At 40.7% G+C, this 10890-nt stretch overlaps 1 pseudogene; it reads right to left on the bottom strand.

Annotated features, from left to right (window-relative positions):
* Positions 1 to 333: 333 nt before the first annotated feature.
* Positions 334 to 10164, bottom strand: LOC100663904 (olfactory receptor 7D4-like; annotated as a pseudogene).
* Between the last annotated feature and the right edge of the window lie 726 nt (positions 10165 to 10890).

Here is a 10890-nt window from a genome sequence, read left to right as displayed (position 1 = left end):
TTGTAGGTGAAGGCGTTCAGCATGTAGCTGGTGTGTCTACCATAGGAGAAGGCCAGAGCAAATTTCAGTGATGTGGCAAGCACTTGGTTATGACTATTGTATAATTTTAAATCTGTTTCACTGAGAGAAAAACATATACATAACCAAATTAAGGGGAAGAGCATCAATGTTGAGAGGTTAATTTTTCGAGAAACCACGTCAGCCCTTGACATAATCAATGCTTCAAATGTAAGGTTGTGAATTCCAGGAATGGCTATAAGAAAGCTGACCAAAGACAAAAACTTTTAGACAACACATAGGGAAGAGAAATCAAAAGGAATTACCAAAATAGGAGTTGAGCAAAAACAAGTAGAGATCAAAGTCATGGGTGTTTTGGGAATGATAGAAATGAAGCATGTCTTTGAGGGGAGAAAAAAAACAATCAGAATATTTAATTAATGACATTTATTTTGGAGCTAACAAAGTCTGATTATCCCAAAGGCCTGTGTCCTATCACTGACAAGAGACTGCTTTACTGAGAAGCCTTCCGAGGGCCCCCTTCATATCCTTATTCCTTAGACTGTAGATGAAGGGGTTCAACATGGGAGTGACCACAGTGTACATCACCGTGGCAACTGAGCTTTTCTGGGAAGAATGGGTCACAGAAGAACTAAGGTATACCCCAAGACTTGACCCAAAGAACAAGGAGACAACAGAGAGGTAAGACCCACAGGTGGAAAATCCCTTATATTTGCCCCCAGCAGAGGACATCCTCATTAAGAAGGAGACAATCTGAGAGTAAGAGAAGAGGATCCCCATGAAAGGAAACACACCCAGAAGGGCAGTCGCCACATACAAGAAGATGTTATTGATGAGGGTATCAGAGCAGGCCACGTTGATAATCTGAGCCAGTTCACAGAAGAAATGTGGAATTTCAGTGCCTATACAGAAGTTTATTATTTTTTTTTAATAATTTTTATTGAGCTTTAAGTGAACGTTTACAAATCAAGTCAGTCTGTGACGTATAAGCTTATATACACCTTACTCCATATTCCCACTTACTCTCCCCCTAATGAGTCAGCCCTTCCGGTCTCTCCTTTCATGACAATTTTGCCAGTTTCTAACACTCTCTACCCTCCCATCTCCCCTCCAGACAGGAGATGCCAACACAGTCTCAAGTGTCCACCTGATACAAGTAGCTCACTCTTCATCAACATCTCTCTCCAACCCATTGTCCAGTCCCTTCCATGTCTGATGAGTTGTCTTCGGGAATGGTTCCTGTCCTGGGCCAACAGAAGGTTTGGGGACCATGACCACCGGGATTCCTCTAGTCTCAGTCAGACCATTAAGTCTGGTCTTTTTATGAGAATTTGGGGTCTGCATCCCACTGATCTCCTGCTCCCTCAGGGGTCCTCTGCTGTGCTCCCTGTCAGGGCAGTCATCAGTTGCGGCCGGACACCATCTTGTTCTTCTGGTCTCAGAATGATGTAAGTCTCTGGTTCATGTGGCCCTTTCCGTCTCTTGGGCTCATAGTTGTTGTGTGACCTTGGTGTTCTTCATTCTCCTTTGATCCAGGTGGGTTGAGACCAATTGATGCATCTTAGATGGCCGCTTGTTAGCATTTAAGACCCCAGACACCACATTTCAAAGTAGGATGCAGAATGTTTTCATAATAGTATTATTTTGCCAATTGACTTAGAAGTCCCCTTAAGCCATAGTCCCCAAACCCCCGCCCTTGCTTCGCTGACCTTTGAAGCATTCAGTTTATCCCGGAACCTTCTTTGCTTTTGGTCCAGTCCATTTGAGCTGACCTTCTGTGTATTGAGTATTGTCCTTCCCTTCACCTAAAGTAGTTCTTATCTACTAACTAATCAGTAAAAAACCCTCTCCCACCCTCCCTCCCTCCCCCTCCTCGTAACCAAAAAAGTATGTGTTCTTCTCAGTTTAAACTATTTCTCAAGATCTTATAATAGTGGTCTTATACAATATTTGTCCTTTTGCCTCTGACTAATTTCGCTCAGCATAATGCCTTCCAGGTTCCTCCATGTTATGAAATGTTTCACAGATTCCTCACTGTTCTTTATCGATGCGTAGTTTTCTATTGTGTGAATATACCACAATTTATTTAACCATTCATCCGTTGATGGGCACCTTGGTTGCTTCCAGCTTTTTGCTATTGTAAACAGAGCTGCAATAAACATGGGTGTGCATATATCTGTTTGTGTGAAGGCTCTTATTTCTCTAGGGTATATTCCAAGGAGTGGGATTTCTGGGTTGTATGGTAGTTCTATTTCTAACTGTTTAAGAAAACGCCAGATAGATTTCCAAAGTGGTTGTACCATTTTACATTCCCACCAGCAGTGTATAAGAGTTTCAATCTCTCCGCAGCCTCTCCAACATTTATTATTTTGTGATTTTTGGATTAATGCCAGCCTTGCTGGTGTGAGATGAAATCTCATCGTAGTTTTAATTTGCATTTCTCTAATGGCTAATGATCGAGAGCATTTTCTCATGTATCTGTTAGCTGCCTGAATATCTTCTTTAGTGAAGTGCGTGTTCATATCCTTTGCCCACTTCTTGATTGGGTTGTTTGTCTTTTTGTGGTTGAGTTTTGACAGAATCATATAGATTTTAGAGATCAGGCGCTGGTCGGAGATGTCATAGCTAAAAATTCTTTCCCAGTCTGTAGGTGGTCTTTTTACTCTTTTGGTGAAGTCTTTAGATGAGCATAGGTGTTTGATTTTTAGGAGCTCCCAGTTATCTGGTTTCTCTTTGTCATTTTTAGTAATGTTTTGTATTCTGTTTATACCTTGTATTAGGGCTCCTAAGGTTGTCCTATTTTTTCTTCCATGATCTTTATTGTTTTAGTCTTTATGTTTAGGTCTTTGATCCACTTGGAGTTAGTTTTTGTGCATGGTGTGAGGTATGGGTCCTGTTTCATTTTTTTGCAAATGGATATCCAGTTATGCCAGCACCATTTGTTAAAAAGACTATCTTTTCTCCAATTAACTGACACTGGGCCTTTGTCAAATATCAGCTGCTCATGAGGATGGATTTATATCTGGGTTCTCAATTCTGTTCCACTGGTCTATGTGCCTGTTGTTGTACCAGTACCAGGCTGTTTTGACTACTGTGGCTGTATAATAGGTTCTGAAATCAGGTAGTGAGGCCTCCCACTTTCTTCTTCTTTTTCAATAATGCTTTGCTTATCCGAGGCTTCTTTCCCTTCCATATGAAGTTGGTGATTTGTTTCTCTATCACCTTAAAAAATGACATTGGAATTTGGATCGGAAGTGCATTGTATGTATAGATGGCTTTTGGTAGAATAGACATTTTTACTATGTTAAGTCTTCCTATCCATGAGCAAGGTATGTTTTTCCACTTAATAAGTCCTTTTGAATTTCTTGTAGTAGAGCTTTGTAGTTTTCTTTGTATAGGTCTTTTACATCCTTGGTAAGATTTATTCCTAAGTATTTTATCTTCTTGGGGGCTACTATAAATGGTATTGATTTGCTGATTTCCTCTTCAGTGTTCTTTTTGTTGATGTAGAGGAATCCAAGTGATTTTTGTATGTTTATCTTATAACCTGAGACTCTACCAAACTCTTCTATTAGTTTCACTAGTTTTCTGGAGGATTCGTTGGGGTTCTCTGTGTATAAGATCATGTCATCTGCAAATAGAGATAATTTTACTTCCTCTTTGCCAATCCGGATGCCTTTTATTTCTTTGTCTAGCCTAATTGCTCTGGCTAGGACTTCTAGCACAATGTTGAATAAGAGCGGTGATAAAGGGCATCCTTGTCTGGTTCCCGTTCTCAAGGGAAATGCTTTCAGGCTCTCTCCATTTAGAGTGATGTTGGCTGTTGGCTTTGCATAGATGCCCTTTATTATGTTGAGGAATTTTCCTTCAATTCCTATTTTGGTAAGAGTTTTTATCATGAATGGGTGTTGGACTTTGTCAAATGCCTTTTCTGCATCAATTGATAAGATCATGTGGTTTTAGTCTTTTGTTTTATTTATATGGTGGATTACATTAATGGTTTTTCTAATATTAAACCAGCCTTGCATACCTGGTATAAATCCCACTTGTTCGTGGTGAATTATTTTTTTGATATGTTGTTGAATTCTATTGGCTAGAATTTTGTTGAGGATTTTTGCATCTATGTTCATGAGGGATATAGGTCTGTAATTTTCTTTTTTTGTAATGTCTTTACCTGGTTTTGGTATCAGGGAGATGGTGGCTTCATAGAATGAGTTGGGTAGTATTCCGTCATTTTCTATGCTTTGAAGTACCTTTAGTAGTAGTGGTGTTAACTCTTCTCTGAAAGTTTGGTAGAACTCTGCAGTGAAGCCGTCCGGGCCAGGGCTTTTTTTGGTTGGGAGTTTTTGATTACCGTTTCAATCTCTTTTTTTGTTATGGGTCTATTTAGTTGTTCTACTTCTGAATGTGTTAGTGTAGGTAGGTAGTGTTTTTCCAGGAATTCATCCATTTCTTCTAGGTTTGCAAGTTTGTTAGAGTACAATTTTTCATAATAATCTGATATGATTCTTTTAATTTCAGTTGGGTCTGTTGTGATGTGGCCCTTCTCGTTTCTTATTCAGGTTATTTGTTTCCTTTCCTGTATTTCTTTAGTCAGTCTAGCCAATGGTTTATCAATTTTGTTAATTTTTTCAAAGAACCAGCTTTTGGCTTTGTTAATTCTTTCAATTGTTTTTCTGTTCTCTAATTCATTTAGTTCAGCTCTAATTTTTATTATTTGTTTTCTTCTGGTGCCTGATGGATTCTTTTGTTGCTCACTTTCTATTTGTTCAAGTTGTAGGGACAGTTCTCTGATTTTGGCTCTTTCTTCTTTTTGTATGTGTGCATTTATCGATATAAATTGGCCTCTGAGCACTGCTTTTGCTGTGTTCCAGACGTTTTGATAGGAAGTATTTTTATTCTCGTTGCATTCTATGAATTTCCTTATTCTCTCCTAGATGTCTTCTATAACCCAGTCTTTTTTCAGGAGGGTATTGTTGAGTTTCCAAGTATTTGATTTCTTTTCCCTAGTTTTTCTGTTATTGATTTCTAGTTTTATTGCCTTGTGGTCTCAGAAGATGCTTTGTAATATTTCGATGTTTTGGATTCTGCAAAGGTTTGTTTTATGACCTAATATGTGGTCTATTCTAGAGAATGTTCCATGTGCACTAGAAAAAAAAGTATATTTTGCAGCAGTTGAGTGGAGAGTTCTGTATAAGTCAATGAGGTCAAGTTGGTTGATTGTTGTAAGTAGGTCTTCCGTGTCTCTATTGAGCTTCTTACTGGATGTCCTGTCCTTCTCCAAAAGTGGTGTGTTGAAGTCTCCTACTATAATTGTGGAGGTGTCTATCTCACTTTTCAGTTCTGTTAAAATTTGATTTATGTATCTTGCAGCCCTGTCATTGGGTGCATAAATATTTAATATGGTTATACGTTCCTGATCAGTTGTCCCTTTTATCATTATGTAGTGTCCTTCTTTATCCTTTGTGGTGGATTTAAGTTTAAAGTCTATTTTGTCAGAAATTAATATTGCTACTCCTCTTCTTTTTTGCTTATTGTTTGCTTGATATATTTTTTTCCATCCTTTGAGTTTTAGTTTGTGTCTCTAAGTCTAAGGTGTGTCTCTTGTAGGCAGCATATAGATGGATCATATTTCTTTATCCAGTCCGAGACTGTCTGTCTCTTTATTGGTGTATTTAGTCCATTTACATTCAGTGGAATTATAGATAAATAAGTGTTTAGTGTTTTCATTTTGATGCCTTTTTATGTGTGTTGTTGACAATTTCATTTTTCCACTTACTTTTTTGTGCTGAGACGTTTTTCTTTGTAAATTGTGAGATCCTCATTTTCATAGTCTTTGACTTTATGTTTGTTGAGTCGTTACATTTTTCTTGGCTTTTATTTTGAGTTATGGAGTTGTTATACCTCTTTGTGGTTACCTTAATATTTACCCCTATTTTTCTAAGTAAAAACCTAACTTGTATTGTCCTATATTGCCTTGTATCACTCTCCATATGGCAGTTCTAAGCCACCTGTATTTAGTCCCTCTTTTTGATTATTGTGATCTTTTACATATTGACTTCAATGATTCCCTGTTATGAGCATTTTTTTTTAATTAATCTTAATTGGTTTTTGTGATTTCCCTATTTGAGTTGATATCAGGATGTTCTGTTTTGTGACCTTGTGTTGTGCTGGTATCTGATATTATTGGTTTTCTGACCAAACAATTTCCTTTAGTATTTCTTGTAGCTTTGGTTTGGTTTTTGCAAATTCCCTAAGCTTGTGTTTATCTGTAAATATCTTAATTTCGCCTTCATATTTCAGAGAGAGTTTTGCTGGATATATGATCCTTGGCTGGCAGTTTTTCTCCTTCAGTGCTCTGTATATGTCATCCCATTGCCTTCTCCCCTGCATGGTTTCTGCTGAGTTGTCTGAACTTATTCTTATTGATTCTCCCTTGAAGGAGACCTTTCTTTTCACCCTGGCTGCCTTTAAAATTTTCTCTTTATCTTTGGTTTTGGCAAGTTTGATGATAATATGTCTTGCTGCTTTTCTTTTTGGATCAATCTTAAATGGGGTTCGATGAGCATCTTGGATAGATATCCTTTCGTCTTTCATGAGGTCAGGGAAGATTTCTGTCAGGAGATCTTCAACTATTTGCTCTGTGTTTTCTGTCCTCCCTCCCTGTTCTGGGACTCCAATCACACGCAAGTTATTCTTCTTGATAGAGTCCCACATGATTCTTAGGGTTTCTTCATTTTTTTTAATTCTTTTATCTGATTTTTTTCCAGCTATGTTGGTGTTAATTCCCTGGTCCTCCAGATTTCCCAGTCTGCATTCTAATTGCTCGAGTCTGCTCCTCTGACTTCCTGTTGTGTTGTCTAATTCTATAATTTTATTGTTAATCTTTTGGATTTCTGCATGCTGTCTCTCTGTGGATTCTTGCAACTTATTAATTTTTCAACTATGTTCTTGAATAATCTTTTTGAGTTCTTCAACAGTTTTATCAGTGTGTTCCTTGGCTTTTTCTGCAGTTTGCCTTATTTCATTTCTAAGGTCATCCCTGATGTCTTGAAGCATTCTGTAAATTAGTTTTTTATATTCTGTATCTGATAATACCAGGATTGTATCTTCATTTGGGAAAGATTTTGATTCTTTTGTTTGGGGGGCTGTAGAAGCTATCATGGTCTGCTTTAGGTGGTTTGATATCGACTGCTGTCTCCGAGCCAAAAAAAAAAAAAAAAAAGATATAGTAGTGGTTTATTCTATAATTGCTCACTGAGTCTTATCTTGTTTTGTTTTCTTTCAGTATACTTGGATGGGCTACTAGATTGTGCTGTCTTGTTTGTTGAGGCCTTGACTTACTTATGACCTATTACCAGCTGGTTTGGGCTGTTGCCAGATATATTTGCCTGAGTCTATTCACTGTTCTTGAGTAGAATCTGATTTGGGGTCATAAAGTGTGTGTGCACCGTAACACCTATCCACCTCGAGAAGTAGTGGTGATAGTTGTGTGCACCAGATTCTATTAGCAGCTGAGGTTCACCCTCCGGGGGGGCAGGATGCTGACAGGCTTCCCCCAAGTGTCAGTGAGGTAGGTGTGCCTCTATTCCTATAGCACCTTTGTGGGAGGGCACTGCAGCTGTACCTTAGGCCTCCAATGCAAGTACCTCTACTGATTGGTAGGTGTCACCCTCCTTAGGCCCCTAAGGCAAGAGGCTAGGGGGGAGTTTCAGCCCTCAGTTCCCTGTTGTGGTTCAGTTAGGGCTCTGTTGAAAAAGCAGATATATCAGACCCGGGAAACTTGTTTTTCCAGTAAATCTGCTAAAAAAAAAATGCAGTCAGATCCGTATCAGAAGTGCCTTTGGATTATAACCACCACCTTGTTCCCTGTAAGGATGAAAGCCCGAGATTTGGATCATATATGCTTGGCTGGAGCTGGTTCTGTATTTTTAGTCCAATTAGGGAGGGATTTTTGGTCTCTGGATTTTTTGTGGTTGCTTCTCTCAGGCCGGAAGAATGGGTTAGGAAAAGACCAAAAAAAAAGGGAAAAACAAAGCCGCAGCGGAGCCGGAGCCATTCTCCCTCTGGCTCAGGAAATTCCAATGTTAATGAAGCCGCCTGGGAAGGGGAGGGGGGGTTCAGAAAAACAGGAGAGTAGCACCCCGGAATATAGCCAAAGTTGCTTATCTTGCTTGGGATGACTATTTTATCTGTAGCCTATGTGTGCTGCCTGTGTGGAGATTGCCCCTGAGGGTCTGGCCCGCTAAAGCCACGGTCAGATCCTCCGCTGCCAATCCAAAGCCCAGCGTCAAGGTTCCCTGGCTGGGACTCTGCACTCCTGGCTCCAAAACCAGTCACTGCCTCCCGGGGACTTCTCGTCCCGCCAGCCGTGTCGCCGCGCCACCCCACACACCAGCTGGGCCCCCTCCCGGGGTTAGTTAGGGGAGTAGGGCTGTGCCCCGTGTTTGTGCCGTGAGCGGATGGCGTGTCCAGCTCCCCTGCACCCAGTCCAAAGCCCAGCGCCAAGGTTCCCTGGCTGGGAAGCTGCACTCCTGGCTCCAAAACCAGTCACTGCCTCCCGGGGACTTCTCGTCCCGCCAGCTGCATCACCGCGCCGCCCCCGCGGACTGGCTGGGCCCCCTCTAGGGGTCAGTTCAGGGGCATAGGGCTGCGCCCCTTGTTTGCGTAGTCACAAGATTTTGTGTTCAGCTCTCCTGGGCCCAGTCCTAAGCCCGGCGCGAAGGTTACCTGACTGGGACGCTGGCTCCAGGCTCCGAAAACAGTCGCTGCTTCCCCGTATTTGTTCATTCTCTGTCTCTGTCATTCAGGTCAACTCTTTAAATCTGTGTTTGTTGTTCAGAGTTCGTAGATTGTTATGTATGTGATCGATTCACTTGTTTTTCCGAGTCTTTGTTGCAAGAGGGATCCGAGGTAGCGTCTACCTAGTCAGCCATCTTGGCCCCGCCTCCTCATCCTTTTTTTTTAATACAGATGTTCAGCTGTGTTATCAGTAGAATATGAAGCAGAGAGACCCAGAAAATGATGATCCAAGACATCAGAACCAAGAAGACACAGAGTCGGAGGTTCATGATGACTGTGTGGTGCAGGGGGTGACAGATGGCCACAAACCAGGCATAGGCCATCATGGACAGGAGGAAATTGCGCAGTCCAGCAAAAATCATAAAGAAATACACCTGAGTGAGGCATCCTATGTAGGAGATGTCTTTGCTCTGTGTCTGGATGTTCACCAGCATCTTTGGGACCGTGGTGGTGATGAAACAGATGTCAACAAAGGACAGGTTGGAGAGGAAGAAGTACATGGGGGTGTGGAGGTGGGGTCAAATCTGATGGCAGGGATGATAAGCAGGTTCCCAAGCACAGTGACCAGGTACATGGACAGGAAGAGTGCAAAGAAGAGGGGCTGAAGTTCAGGATCCTCTGAGAGGCCTAGCAGGGGGAATTGTGAAACTTTTGTTTGGTTTCCCTCTTCCATGCAGCTGATGTGTCTGCTAGAGGAGAATGCACGAGTAACGTTCAACGAATAGCCAACTGGCATCTCAATTAGTCATCACCTTTACAATACCACTTTACAATACCACCTCTATTGAGTCCTTCCAATGACAGTGACTCTCTTTGTCGTGAGTAGCCCTTTTCCACTTTAAGTGTACATGGTCATTCAGACTTTCTTTCATTTAGCAGAAATTACACTATTTTCTCTTCTGTGATTCTAACTTTTCTATTTGAATCAATGCACTTAAAACAATGTTTTCTTTGATATGACCTTTCCAAACTAATTGGAGATACTTAGTGTTTTTTCCTTTATGATTCCCATACTTCCTTCAGTCTAATAGTTCTGTAATAGTAATGAATGGTCATCTGAGTTAACAATACATCCCTTATTCTGTGAACTGACACTTTGTATAGATGTGACCATTAAACTTATAGTGCCTTACTTTTTTCTTTTTAAAAATAAGTTTATTACTATTACCTTCTTTGTAAGGTTTAGAAATCCCTTTGTGCACAATAGGATCTCAAAATATTATAATTATTATTATCTGTTTGCTCTATGACAAGTATTTTGATTATATAACTCCCCCAAGGTACAGGATAGAGCTGTGATTTTTAAAATGGTTATCTGAATCATACTGCCTGGATAAATTTTGGCTCCACCAAGTTACTACCTATGTGACCTTAAGAAAGTTCCTTAATCTTTTTAGCTGCAGATACCTCACCTTTGCAATGGGAGTAGTAAATATTTCCTTTCACAATGAGATTGATGAGTGAATTATCTGAGATAATGCATGTACATTTTCTAGTGTGGGGCCTGTGTCACACAGTGGGCACCGGATAATTGTGAACTTCTGTTTTTATCATCACAATAAATCTGTCTTACATGGCTATCATTTATCAATATCTCCATGATGTGTGGCCTGCCATCCAGGATGGAATCTAATCATTGTAAATAAAATAGGCCTGTTACCTCTTTTGACCTCCATGCAGCACTTCTAATTAGTGAAGATTCCTATGGCTTCCCCTTTCAGAGACCTCCAGCCAGATGGATTCTTCCAAGAGGTGGAAAGGGCATGTAGACTATGTAGAAAAGGGGAGGAAATGAACACACACAACCGTTACGGTAAAATATAAGGCATGAGTGAGTGTGTACTCATGTGCACATGCTCTTGAGTGAGAATGTGTGGTATCAAAATTAGTGGAGTTACTGACTGCCCTGGCAGGGATCACAGTAGAGGGTCCCTGGCAGAGCTGGAGAAAAATGTGGGGCAGAGTTATGACTCAAAAGAAAGGACCAGGCTTGCTGGACTGACGGAAGCTGGAGGAACCATGAGAGTGTGCCCACCCCCGCCGGACACCCTTTCCGCTCAGTGTTGAGGT

The sequence above is a fragment of the Loxodonta africana genome, chromosome 3 (assembly GCF_030014295.1).
Source record: "Loxodonta africana isolate mLoxAfr1 chromosome 3, mLoxAfr1.hap2, whole genome shotgun sequence".
NCBI classification, from domain to species: Eukaryota; Metazoa; Chordata; class Mammalia; order Proboscidea; family Elephantidae; genus Loxodonta; species Loxodonta africana.
This window is presented reverse-complemented; position numbering and strand designations above follow the sequence as displayed.